Source organism: Rhineura floridana, chromosome 1 (genome assembly GCF_030035675.1).
Source record: "Rhineura floridana isolate rRhiFlo1 chromosome 1, rRhiFlo1.hap2, whole genome shotgun sequence".
Lineage (NCBI taxonomy): Eukaryota > Metazoa > Chordata > Lepidosauria > Squamata > Rhineuridae > Rhineura > Rhineura floridana.
The window spans coordinates 217,501,275-217,512,556 of NC_084480.1; positions in this window are offsets into that span (position 1 = coordinate 217,501,275).

Genomic DNA, 11,282 nt, shown 5'->3' on the forward strand with positions numbered 1-11,282 from the left:
CAACCCACAGTGCCTCCGTCTTGCTAGGACTGAGACTCAGTTTATTGGCCCTCATCCAGCCCACCACCAAGTCCAGGCAGCGGTCCAGGGCATGCACAGCCTCTCCCGATTCAGATGTTATGGAGAAATAGAGCTGGGTATCATCAGCATACTGCTGACTCCTCACCCCAAAGCTCCTGATGATTGCTCCCAAGGGCTTCATATAGATGTTAAACGTGGGGGACAAAATGGTACCCTGTGGCACCTCATGGCACAACTGCCAGGAGGCCGAAAGACAGTCACCCAATGCTATTCTCTGTGAGCGACCCAGGATATAGGATCAGAACCACTGTAAAACAGTGCCTCCAATACCCATCTCAACAAGTCAGCCCAGAAGGATACCATGGTCAATGGTATCAAAAGCAGCTGAGAGATCAAGTAAGAATAACAGGGTTGCACTCCCCCTGTCCTTAAATGCCTCTTTTATCTCAAAATATGACCATATATGTGTATTTTGCCACCCTGATTGCTGCTGCTGCTATGATAATGATGATGATGATATACATTTAAACTGAGAACTGCATTTCAGCTTTCAAGGAAGTATGAAATCTGTTGGACAGCAAAATTCTGATCTACACACTAGGCCAAGAAAAGCCAATCAGGCCCTTTCATTTAAGAATCTGAAAAGATAAAATTCCTCAAGTATCCCATGGGTGGGGTCCTGAGAACATATTACTAGTTGCTTTGAATGTGTGTTTATTGAGCAGCAGCAGCAGTACCCGCCCCCCTCTGGCAACACAGTAAACCAGTTTTGCAACTCAAGAACAGAAGTTTGTGGTGTGTCATTGGGGTCTGCTGTTCAAAGAAAATAAGAACCATGGGAACATGCAAAATCATGGACATACCCAAAGTAGGGGTCATTTTTAGAAATCCTGGATTATCATCTCCTTAGAGAAAGGGTGATAAAGGTAAATTGAAGAACTGAGAACCCAGCAGACATGATTTTCAAACATGTTAACTAGACATGAAAGCAGCAACAAAATGTTACATTGTGGAGTGCTGCTGTTCATGATTCCTTTCACTTCATTTCCAGGGTGGCTATGGGCCCAGAGGACAGTCTTCTATTTGAAGGGCTGTGAGGTCCAAATCCAGTTTAAAAATAAAGAACCATTAACGGAGCAATTCAACCCATGGGAAGCCGGCGGAAGGGGTACTGGCAGTGGAAGAACCGGTGGGAAGGTCTGCAGCATCCAGCTGCCATTTGGGAGCCTCTGGGCTGGCTGAACGTGGGCTCAGCTGGGAGCTGCATGTGGGGACCGAACAGTGAAAGCCAGCTCGCATGAATATCCCTACCTATGGAGTAAGCATTCTCCATAGACTTCTATTGTAAAGATTTTCTTAGACCAACCTTTTTCTTGACATAACTTTGGCCCAGACTGGGACCCACATAAGTGCTGTGAAGAGGAGTTGGATGTTGCATAAATCCCCCTCCTGGCCTCTCCTCCAACACAACCCCAGAACACCCCTTTTGGGGGCTTCATGCCAGCTTATGCTGACACCCCTTCTGTTTAAATTACAGTAATTTTAAATTTTCATTGATACATATAAATTGGTATGTGCAAATTTAATGCAAATCAGTATAATCTTTGGACTTCTTTTTTTCTTTCTTTCTTGCAATGCATGTGGCTACCCTGTTTGGAGGAGAAGCTGCCCCCAAGGTTTTTTTCCCCTCTCAAGCCTGCTGGTACTTCCTTGTACGTGGGTGTTGTCATTCTGACTACTTAAGCAAAGACACTCACAGCCTGAACATTGGCAACAGAGAGAATGATGAACAGCAGCTCCCAAATTTTCTTTTTTCTTTTTCTGCAATTCCAAAAATATTTTCCTTTTTCAAGTATATGGCACTAAAACAACCACAACTCATGGCTGTGAGATGTAGTGTACATTGTCAGTATTGAATTATCATCATGGTATGATGACAGTTCTAATTTGATAGATACAGGAAAAAAATTCAATCCATAGTCCTTCAAAAATTAAGGAAAACTGAAATGATGGCAAGTTCAAATGCATTCCAGATTAAGATTCCTTTATTATACATTAAAACGTGAAATAAGCTGCAGTAAAATAGATTCTTCAAGATAACAAAAGCTTTGCTATAGCAATAATCTCTTTCTATGTTCTTATTATTTTTGGTAACAAATCAGCATCAGTGCTTCCAAAATGCGGCATTCTCAAAAACATAACCATTAGGGTAGTTGTTACATATTTAATTTCATGCTTCATTCAGCATAAAGCAGTTGTGGGATTGCTGGGCAGAGCAAATTAAGTAATCGGTTAGATAATTTCCTGCTTAATTGAAAGCAGGTAGTTTTTTTTCCCAAAAAGTAATAATTGATTTTGGTTCTAATGAAATGTGTAGCATTTTCTCCCTCATTCCTGTTACTCCCGTTATCTGCACAGAGCCAAGGAAAGGGAAATGAGATAGAGGGAGAAAGGAAAAAAGCTTTATGGTGTTAAAAAAAACACTGCTGGTTTAAAGGACAGAGGGAGTCTGTATCAAACTGTATTCAGGATCAGGTTTTGGAGGCCACCCTCAGTGGGGGCCCTGTCATCTCCAAGGCCCTAATGTCTCCTTCCTCTGGGCCCAGTCTGTGCAATTGCTCAGTGGAAGGACAAGAGGAGGATGTTCCTCCATCTCCTCCCTCTTGTCATTGCTTGCATGGTTGGAGAGGGCAGGTGAACAGGCAATGACAGCGAGGAGGAGGAGGAACAGGAGCAGCAGCAGGGCCAGGAGCTTCCAGAGAGTGGTAGTGGGTCCCCTGCAGGGCTGCGAACCTCAGGAGGTAGTCAACAATGCCTAGCCTTGAGGTTGCTCCCATTCAGGATCCTGCATCTCTGTGACATCTGCAGTACACTCCCTCCTCCACACATGCATTCACACAAACACACAGAAAAGTGCACTGGGGATACCGCCATGAATGCCAAACACAGATCTAAAGCTTTTAACTCCTCTCCCAAGCCAGTTCTCTCCTTCTTTTCCTTCTCAGCATAACCCATGGTGTTCTGCAGGGGTGGCTAAGGGGTGACCCTCCAGATGCTGTTCTGCTACAACTTCCATCATTCCTGACTTGGCCATGCTGGCATGGCTGATGGCAATTGGAGTTCAACAACATCTGGAGGGCCACAGGGTCTTCCATCCCTGGTTAAACCTAGCTAACTTTGAAGGTCTAAAGCTAACTAGCTTTTAAACCTAAAGGCCAATTTTTAATCAGCATCTGAAACCAGAATTTGAAGCTGTTTTGTAACTCCTAGTTATCTTTGAGCAAGACGAGTATTGGTGCAGATGATATGCTATGCATTGCTAATTATGACAAGGAAAGGGAGGGGAGATTCATACTGGATGGAAGGACAGCGTGCCAGTGCGCAACCTGCTTTGCATTTCTTAACCATGGTTAAGAGATTAATAGCATTATGAGCCCAATAAACAGTGCTTTCATACTTTTTTCATGGGTTGCCAGAACACTTTTAACATGTGTCATATTCACTTCAAAATGTATTTAATAAATAGAATGATTATTCTGCTATTATTATTCAAACAAAACAATCCCATCCATCTTTTTTTAACTTATTCAAAATCTGTCAGAGAGAAAAGCACGTTTTACATGTTTTAAATTGTCCTTCCAGAAATATTAACAGTTCTAAACCAAACTGAATCCTGTGGAATGGAATGGAGGATGGAATGGAGCAATGGATTTTACCTCCTCTGGTTGGTAGGAATGAGAGGCAACTGAAAAGGCCAAAGTACCAGTACCAGTCCGAATGGACCAGAGCAAGGCTTCATCAGGGGGATGTTTTATTAACCTTGGCATTTTAAGCTGATTCTGATCTTTTCATAATCAGCCAAACAATTTCTGTTCTTTGGAATTTATTTATTTATTACACTGATATTTCTTATATTTACATTTATATTTATTTCATCATAGAACCCAAGGCAGCATAAATGTGGTTCCCAAGCGGTCTCCCATCCAGGCACTGATCAGACATAGATCGGCTTAGCTTCAGCAAGGTGGTGGCCTCATGCGCCTTCAGACCATGCCCTGTTGACTATTGTTTCATTGTTCTTTGAATGTTGCTAGTCACCTTGAGGACTTCTCTGGTCAATGGGAAGGCAGGATATAAATTATTCTAAGTAATAAACAGGACTGTCTCTTCCAGTAAATGACATAGAGAAGGTCAACCTGCTTACCTTCAGAAGTAGACCTTGTGGTTGAATGTAAAATCTTGAGATATCAGGTGTCAACTGCTTTATCCTTTTTTTGCTGTTGTGTGCAAAGGACTTTGTGCCACAGTGAAGGAAGGAAGTAGGAGATAGGCTTTGTAGCACTCTCTCTTCCTTCAGAAATACATGTTAGAAAGTAAACTGTGGCGATGATTTCAGGACTCCAGTGTTGGGAGCTATAGGACACCCAACAACAGGAAGTTATCAGCAAAAATTGCTTATATTTTATGTCTTTTTTCATTTCATCAATGTTGTGTTTTACTCTGTACCTTTATGGACAGGATTGCTTATTAGTTGTTTGATAAATGGATTTTGCTTTCCAGAGCAACAATGTAACTGAAGTTGCAGCACTGACTTAATCATAATTTGTTCTAGGTCCCAAGCTCTCTTCCCAACTCAGACTGAGGCATATGCAAATTACAGGACAACTCTATATATGTCTTTGCAGAACTAAGTCCCACTGGGTTCAGGGGGACTTACTCCCAGGTGACCGGATATAAGATTACAAAAGGAATAGGGAACCCTTGTCCCTCCAGATGTTGCCGAACGACAGCTTCCATTAATCTTGGGCCATTGGCCCTGCTTGCTGGGGCTGACAGGAGTTGTAGTTCAGCAACATCTGGAGGGCAAAAGTTTCACCACTCCTGGATTACAGCCTGAATCACCACCTTGGGCTAAATGGCAACAATCATGGAGCTGGAAAAAGGCCAGAATGTCTGAATGCCCCAGTGCTGAACCTCAAGTTTCCCAACCTGCCATACTGTACATGGATTCTTGCTCCCACAGCCGTAAAGCCAACAGCCTGAAATCCCGGAAGCTTTCTTCCAGATGTTGATTCCAATGTAACCATAATCCTCTGCAAAGAATACGAGCCGTCATTCCTTCAATGACAATGTCTTTTAATTTTTCCTCCGCATTCCCTACATTACCAGCCTCCAGTTTTTCAATGGCTTGACCTTGCCCCTCCAGCCTATGAATGAAGGGATGCAGAGACTCATCCAGGCCCTGCGTAGAAGAGAAAAATTGGCCTTGCAATTAAATGAGAGTTTTATGAGAAAACACACTTCTCGGATTTTTAAAAATCAGTGCTACCGTTGTCTTCTGCTTTGGTGCCCAGTTCCTTGCCTCTCTCTTAGGAGGTCCCTCTAGCTGCCCCAGGACAATGTCGACTTTATGTGTTTCTGGTATTTGAAGAATGTCAGCACCCTGTCCATTTTCTCTTGGAAATCTTCCAAAGTGCCACCTTGTCCTGAATATGAAGGAAACAAGGGAGCTCCAGCATGAGGTGGCATGGGAAACGCCATGTAATTCTGCCTTGGGGCATTTTATGCCACCCCCGCTTCCAAGTATGCTGGATCCCTAACCAGCCTCACTCAGATCCTGTTCGTGATGCCAGAAAAAATACAGATGCAGAAGATTTTAAGGATTTTATGGATAATTGAGGACAGCCAGTGTGGTGTAGTGGTTAAGGTGTTGGACTACGACCTGGGAGACCAGGGTTTGAATCCCCACACAGCCACAAAGCTCAATGGGTGACCTTGGGCCAGTCACTGTCTCTCACTCTCAGAGGAAGGCAATGGTAAACCCACTCTGAATACCACTTACCATGAAAACCCAATTCACAGAGTTGCCATAAGTCGGAATTGACTTGAAGGCAGTCCGTTTCATTTTTTTCATGGATAATTGAGGGATTCTAGTAGACAATTGGAAGAAACAACAGAACCCACAACCCAATGTCCCCTGTCAGCATTCCTCAGGATAACACAGTACGCATATTCAAGGGATTGTTCTCAGTTACTGTCAACTTGCAGTCTTTTCTGTTTTACAGTGGTTCCGTTCCTTTCTCTCTGACAGACATCAACAGGTAGCATTGGGGGATGAGGTTTCAGACCCTTGGCCCCTCACTTGTGGAGTGCCACAGGGTTCTATCCTCTCTCCCATGCTATTTAACATCTATGTAAAACCGCTGGGAGCTATCATCAGGAGTTTTGGGCTGCGATGTCACCAATATGCTGATGACACGCAGCTCTATCTCTCCTTTAAATCTTCACCGGAGTTGGCTGCAGAGACCTTGTCCAAGTGCCTGGAATCCGTGAGTGGGTGGATGGGAAGAAACAGGCTGAAGCTCAATCCTGATAAGACCGAGGTGCTACTTGTGGGTGACAGGGGAAAGTTGGGTGTTGCTGACCTGAATCTTAATGGGGTAAGATTACCCCTGAGGGATCAGGTCCGCAGCCTCAGGGTTGTTCTTGATTCCAAGCTGTCCATGGAGGCTCAGATTTCGGCAGTGAGCCAGGCAGCTTGGTATCAACTACACCTCATACGGAGGTTGCAACCCTACCTCCCTATTCATCAGCTCCCACTGGTGGTACATGCCCTGGTCACCTCTCGATTAGACTACTGCAATGTGCTCTACGTGGGGTTACCCTTGAAAACAGTCCAGAAACTACAACTGCTGCAGAATGCGGTGGCACGCCTGCTTACAAAAAGCCGCCGCCGTGATCACATCACGCCGGTGTTAATTCATCTACATTGGCTTCCAGTTGTTTTCCGGGCCCAATTCAAGGTGTTGGTCTTAACCTTTAAATCCCTATACGGTCTCGGCCCAGTTTACCTGAAGGAGCACCTCCAGTACCACCAACTAAGCCGCCCAACCAGATCAGCCACACAGGGCCTTCTCTCCGTCCCACCAACGAAAACAGCTAGGTTGGTGAGGACTAGAGAGAGGGCATTCTCAGTGGCGGCCCCCACTCTCTGGAACTCCCTCCCGTTCGATCTTCGCCATGCCCCTTCCCTAGATACATTTCGCCGAGCCTTGAAAACATGGCTCTTTGGACAGGCCTTTGGGATCCCCGGGGTGGGCTGATTTCTTTATATTGTTTTAAAACTGTCTATTGATGGCCCTAAACTGTTATGTACTGCTGCTTTTAAAATGATTATTGTTGACTGCACTGTATTTTATTATGTATTTATATTGTATTTGAACTTTAATGTTGTACGTCGCCTAGAGTGGTTTCGGCCAGATAGGCGACACAAAAATTAAATTTATTTATTTATTTATTTATTTATTTCTAAGCAGCTGCCGATCAGTGTCTTGACTTCTCCAATGCAGGTCTCCCAATTCGCCTGCTCCTTACTGCCATTCTGTCCAGTGCAGCCCCCTCTCCTGTAGCTTGCCCCAACTATCCTTTTTCAACTGTCCCTTCCCCACTGTCCATCATTCTCTCCTTAGGCAACAGTTGCATAGCAACTCCTGCCGCAACATTCCAAGTTCCCAGCATTCCATTAAATTGGTACCACCTCCAAAAAAGGTACTGGGAAAAAAAGCTTAATAAAATAGTTAAATGCCCAACATGTTTCAGCAAAAACCTTCTTCAGGGGCACAGGAATATTCTTTCCCTAATAAGATGACATCTCTCCTTCCTGTTGCTGTACTGACAAAACCACATTTTTGTGACCCTGAAGTTCTTCACAGAAACACAATGCCAATATGCTTCCTAGCCAAATTCAAGGTTTTAATACTACTTATTAAGTCCTAAATGACTTGGGGCCCAAACACCTGAAGATCTTTAGGAGGTGCCCACTTGGTGGTTCTACCCCAAGTTGAGGTACATCTTGCACAGTCGTTAATGTCTTTCCAGCAGTAGGTGAAGTTTGCACAGGCATTTGGAAGGGTTTAGTTACTATGTTACTGATATACTAGATATACACTGTGTTGTGACTGCTTGATTTACAATTAAGAACATGAGAAGAGTCCTGCTAGATTGGCCAAACACCCAAATAGTCCATCATTCTGTTCTCACAGTAGCCAACCAGATGCTCACAAGCAGACCCTGAGTACAACAGCATTCTCCTCATTTTATTTTATTTAGCCAGATTTGCAGACAGCTTAATCACAAACCTCTCTAGGCAGCGAACATAATAAAATAACATTTTTCTTTTTTATATTTTTTGTAAAATAAAACTATATAAATATATAATAAAACAGCTAAAATCCACAACACTGCTAAAAAGTATACACAATCATCAATGAAACAGATAAAATCAGTAAAAAAAACCAAATACACATATCTAAATTTGTGATTCCAAGTAAATTGTATTAGAGGCATACCGCCTCTAAACAGAGGAGGCAAATGTAGCCATTGTGGCTAGTAGCCACTGACAGCCTTATCCTCCATGAATTTGTGTAATCCTCTTTTAAAGCCACCCATGTTGGTAGTCATTACTATTTCTTGTGAAGGCAAATTCCATAACTATGTGCCCACCATTGTTTGAAGTACTTTCTTTTTACCTGTCCTGAATCTTCCAACGTTCAGCTTAATTGGATGTCCCCGACCTTTAGTGTTATAAGGGGGGGGACTTTTCTGTATCCACTTTCTCCACATCATGCATAATTTTGTACACTTCTATTATGTCCCCCACACAAATCATGTCCCCTTTTTGCTTTATTGTGTCTGAAGCTGTCCATTTTTTCTCCTTCTCTTGTATCATAAAAATGCATGCAGAGTAAATAGTTTAATAATAAGCCAAACCAGATAAGAGAAGAATAAAAGAAAGTTTCAAAAACCTGTTTGAAAAGTTCTTGGCTGTAGCATGTTTCCCACAGACAGCTAAAGATTAAAAATGTAGTTCTATATTTAGCTCTTGACGTTGAAAGCCATAAACAGGACATAGGAATTGATATTCAAAACATGTTCATAATTACCAGGGAAAAAGGTTGGTGGATAAAAAATGGCATTGATGAACAAAATGAGATGACACTTTGAATTAAAGACAATACCATTTAGTTGAAATGATGCAACAAATCAAGGGAAGGAGGGGAATTACAGATAAGTTGTGTGTGTTTTTTAAACCTGCCATCTTTCAGTAAAAATCCTACACCATTGTCTGGGAATTTGGGCTTCCAATTTCAGAAATAAATTGAAGTTCACATAGCTTCTCCTATTTAAGGTTGCACAGAATGGCCTCTAAGGAGAGAAAGGAGAGAAAACATTGCTATGGTGAACAAAAAGAGCCATCCACAGAGAAGGGATCATGTCATGCTTCATTTTTAAAATCAAAGTTGTTTGAAGAGATTTTTCTAGACAAGAGGACAAAAACAACATCAAAAAGAAGCTAATTAAAAATCGTAGCAAAAGAAGACAATCAGATTACACATTGGAAATGGATACTAGAAAAAGCAAGCATTAAAGGATCATTGCCTGAGACACAGCCTAATGAAATATCCAAGAATGTATGGATTTTTTGAAACCACATAGTTAAACTGTGGAATTCGCTCCCACAAGAGGCAGTGATGGCTACTTGGATGGCTTTAAAAGAGGATTAGATAAATTCATAGAGGATAAGACTATCCATGGCTACTAGCCATGATGGCTATCCTCTGCCTCCATAGTTGGAGGCAGTATGCTTCTAAATACTGGAGACTGCAGGAGGGGAGAGTGCTCTTTGCACACAGATCCTGCTTGCAACTGCTTTGGCCACTGTGAGAACAGGATGCTGGACTAGATGGGCCCAAGTCCTGATCCAGAAGGGTCTTCTTCTTTTCTCCAGAAGAAAGATATTGCATATTTGATGCTAATGTTACCTTTTGAACTAAAAATATTCCCTCCTAAGGCAGGCTTTGGTTATCTAGCAGTAGAAGGAAATAGCAATTAAACATCCCCGTTAATCCACAGCATCTAGCAATCAGATGCATACTGTCGCTGTCCCCAAACCTTGAGATTTTCCTTTTGTCTGTCAAGGTTGTTAACAACACAGAAGATAAAACATAAGATCCAGTCCAAAATCTAAGCAGAGAACAAAAAGGTGATCTATAACATACTAACACTCTAAATACTCTTATTACAGTCAAAACAACTACTTGTACGTGACTTGTAATGCATTAACTGAAATTAGCAAACTAGTTAGCAGCCATCACAACATTCTGCAGTCATGATTTCAAACAGCTTAATTACAATGGGTGGTATTCTACTAATGCACCCCATCAGTGCAAGGATTGCCAGTAGCACAACAGGGCTTTCTGTCCTTTCCTCCCCCATGCACGCTCCACACTCTCCCCAAATCTGCTCTGGAGGGTTGGGGGAATCCCTAGAACAGGTTTAGGAGTGCATAGGGGAAAGAGGGGGAAGGAAGTCCCATTGTGCTAGTGGTAATCACTGCACTGATGGGACCCTGACTTAGTGCTACTTTGGATACAACCTAATTGTTATGAAGCGCTTCTTTTTTACCTGATATTTTCCTTATTTACTGTTTACACACCAGTCATTGTTTTATAAGCGTCTACTACAGTTTAGAGAGGGGACAAAATAAAATTCCCCAACATTAATATGGTTCAGATCAGAGCTTGGAAGATTACTTTTTAAAAGTAATAAGTTACAGTTACATGGCCCAAAAAAGTAGTCATTACCGTTACAATTACAATTGCTCTGAAAGTAACTAATTGCTTTTCCTCCAAAGTAATTACTACAATTACATTTCAGTTACTTTTTAAAAAAACGGCTACAAGGTGCTGGCCTTGGCTGCTGCACATCTAAGTAGCCTAAAACAACATTAAAAATAAACACACACATACAGAGGTAGTAGAATAATTCTTTTTATTCATAAGATAGCAATAGTGGTCTCTCCGCTGGAAAGGGTGGAGGGGAAGGAGGCTGAGGCCACTACTCAGATCTTTGCACACCAAACCAAGTGCAACCCCACCCTCAGACACACAGCATAATCTCTCTCACTTAACCACCTCCTGGACCCTGCCCTGCCACCAACTAAGGGACACTCACTCAAGCAAACATTTTCCCTTGAGATGCAAAAAAGTTAAAATACTGCAAATGCAGCACAGTAGCCAGAGAGGGTGGTGGAGGCCACTTTGTGGGCCAAGTGCAAACACAGAATTCACACACACACACGTTGTCATCTTTCATCTCCACAGTTCTTTATCTCCATTCTGCTGCTGCCTCCTTCTCCTCCTTTATACATGTTCTTGACCTCCAGATCCTTTCCCCCTCCACTCCATTCTTCACCACCACTA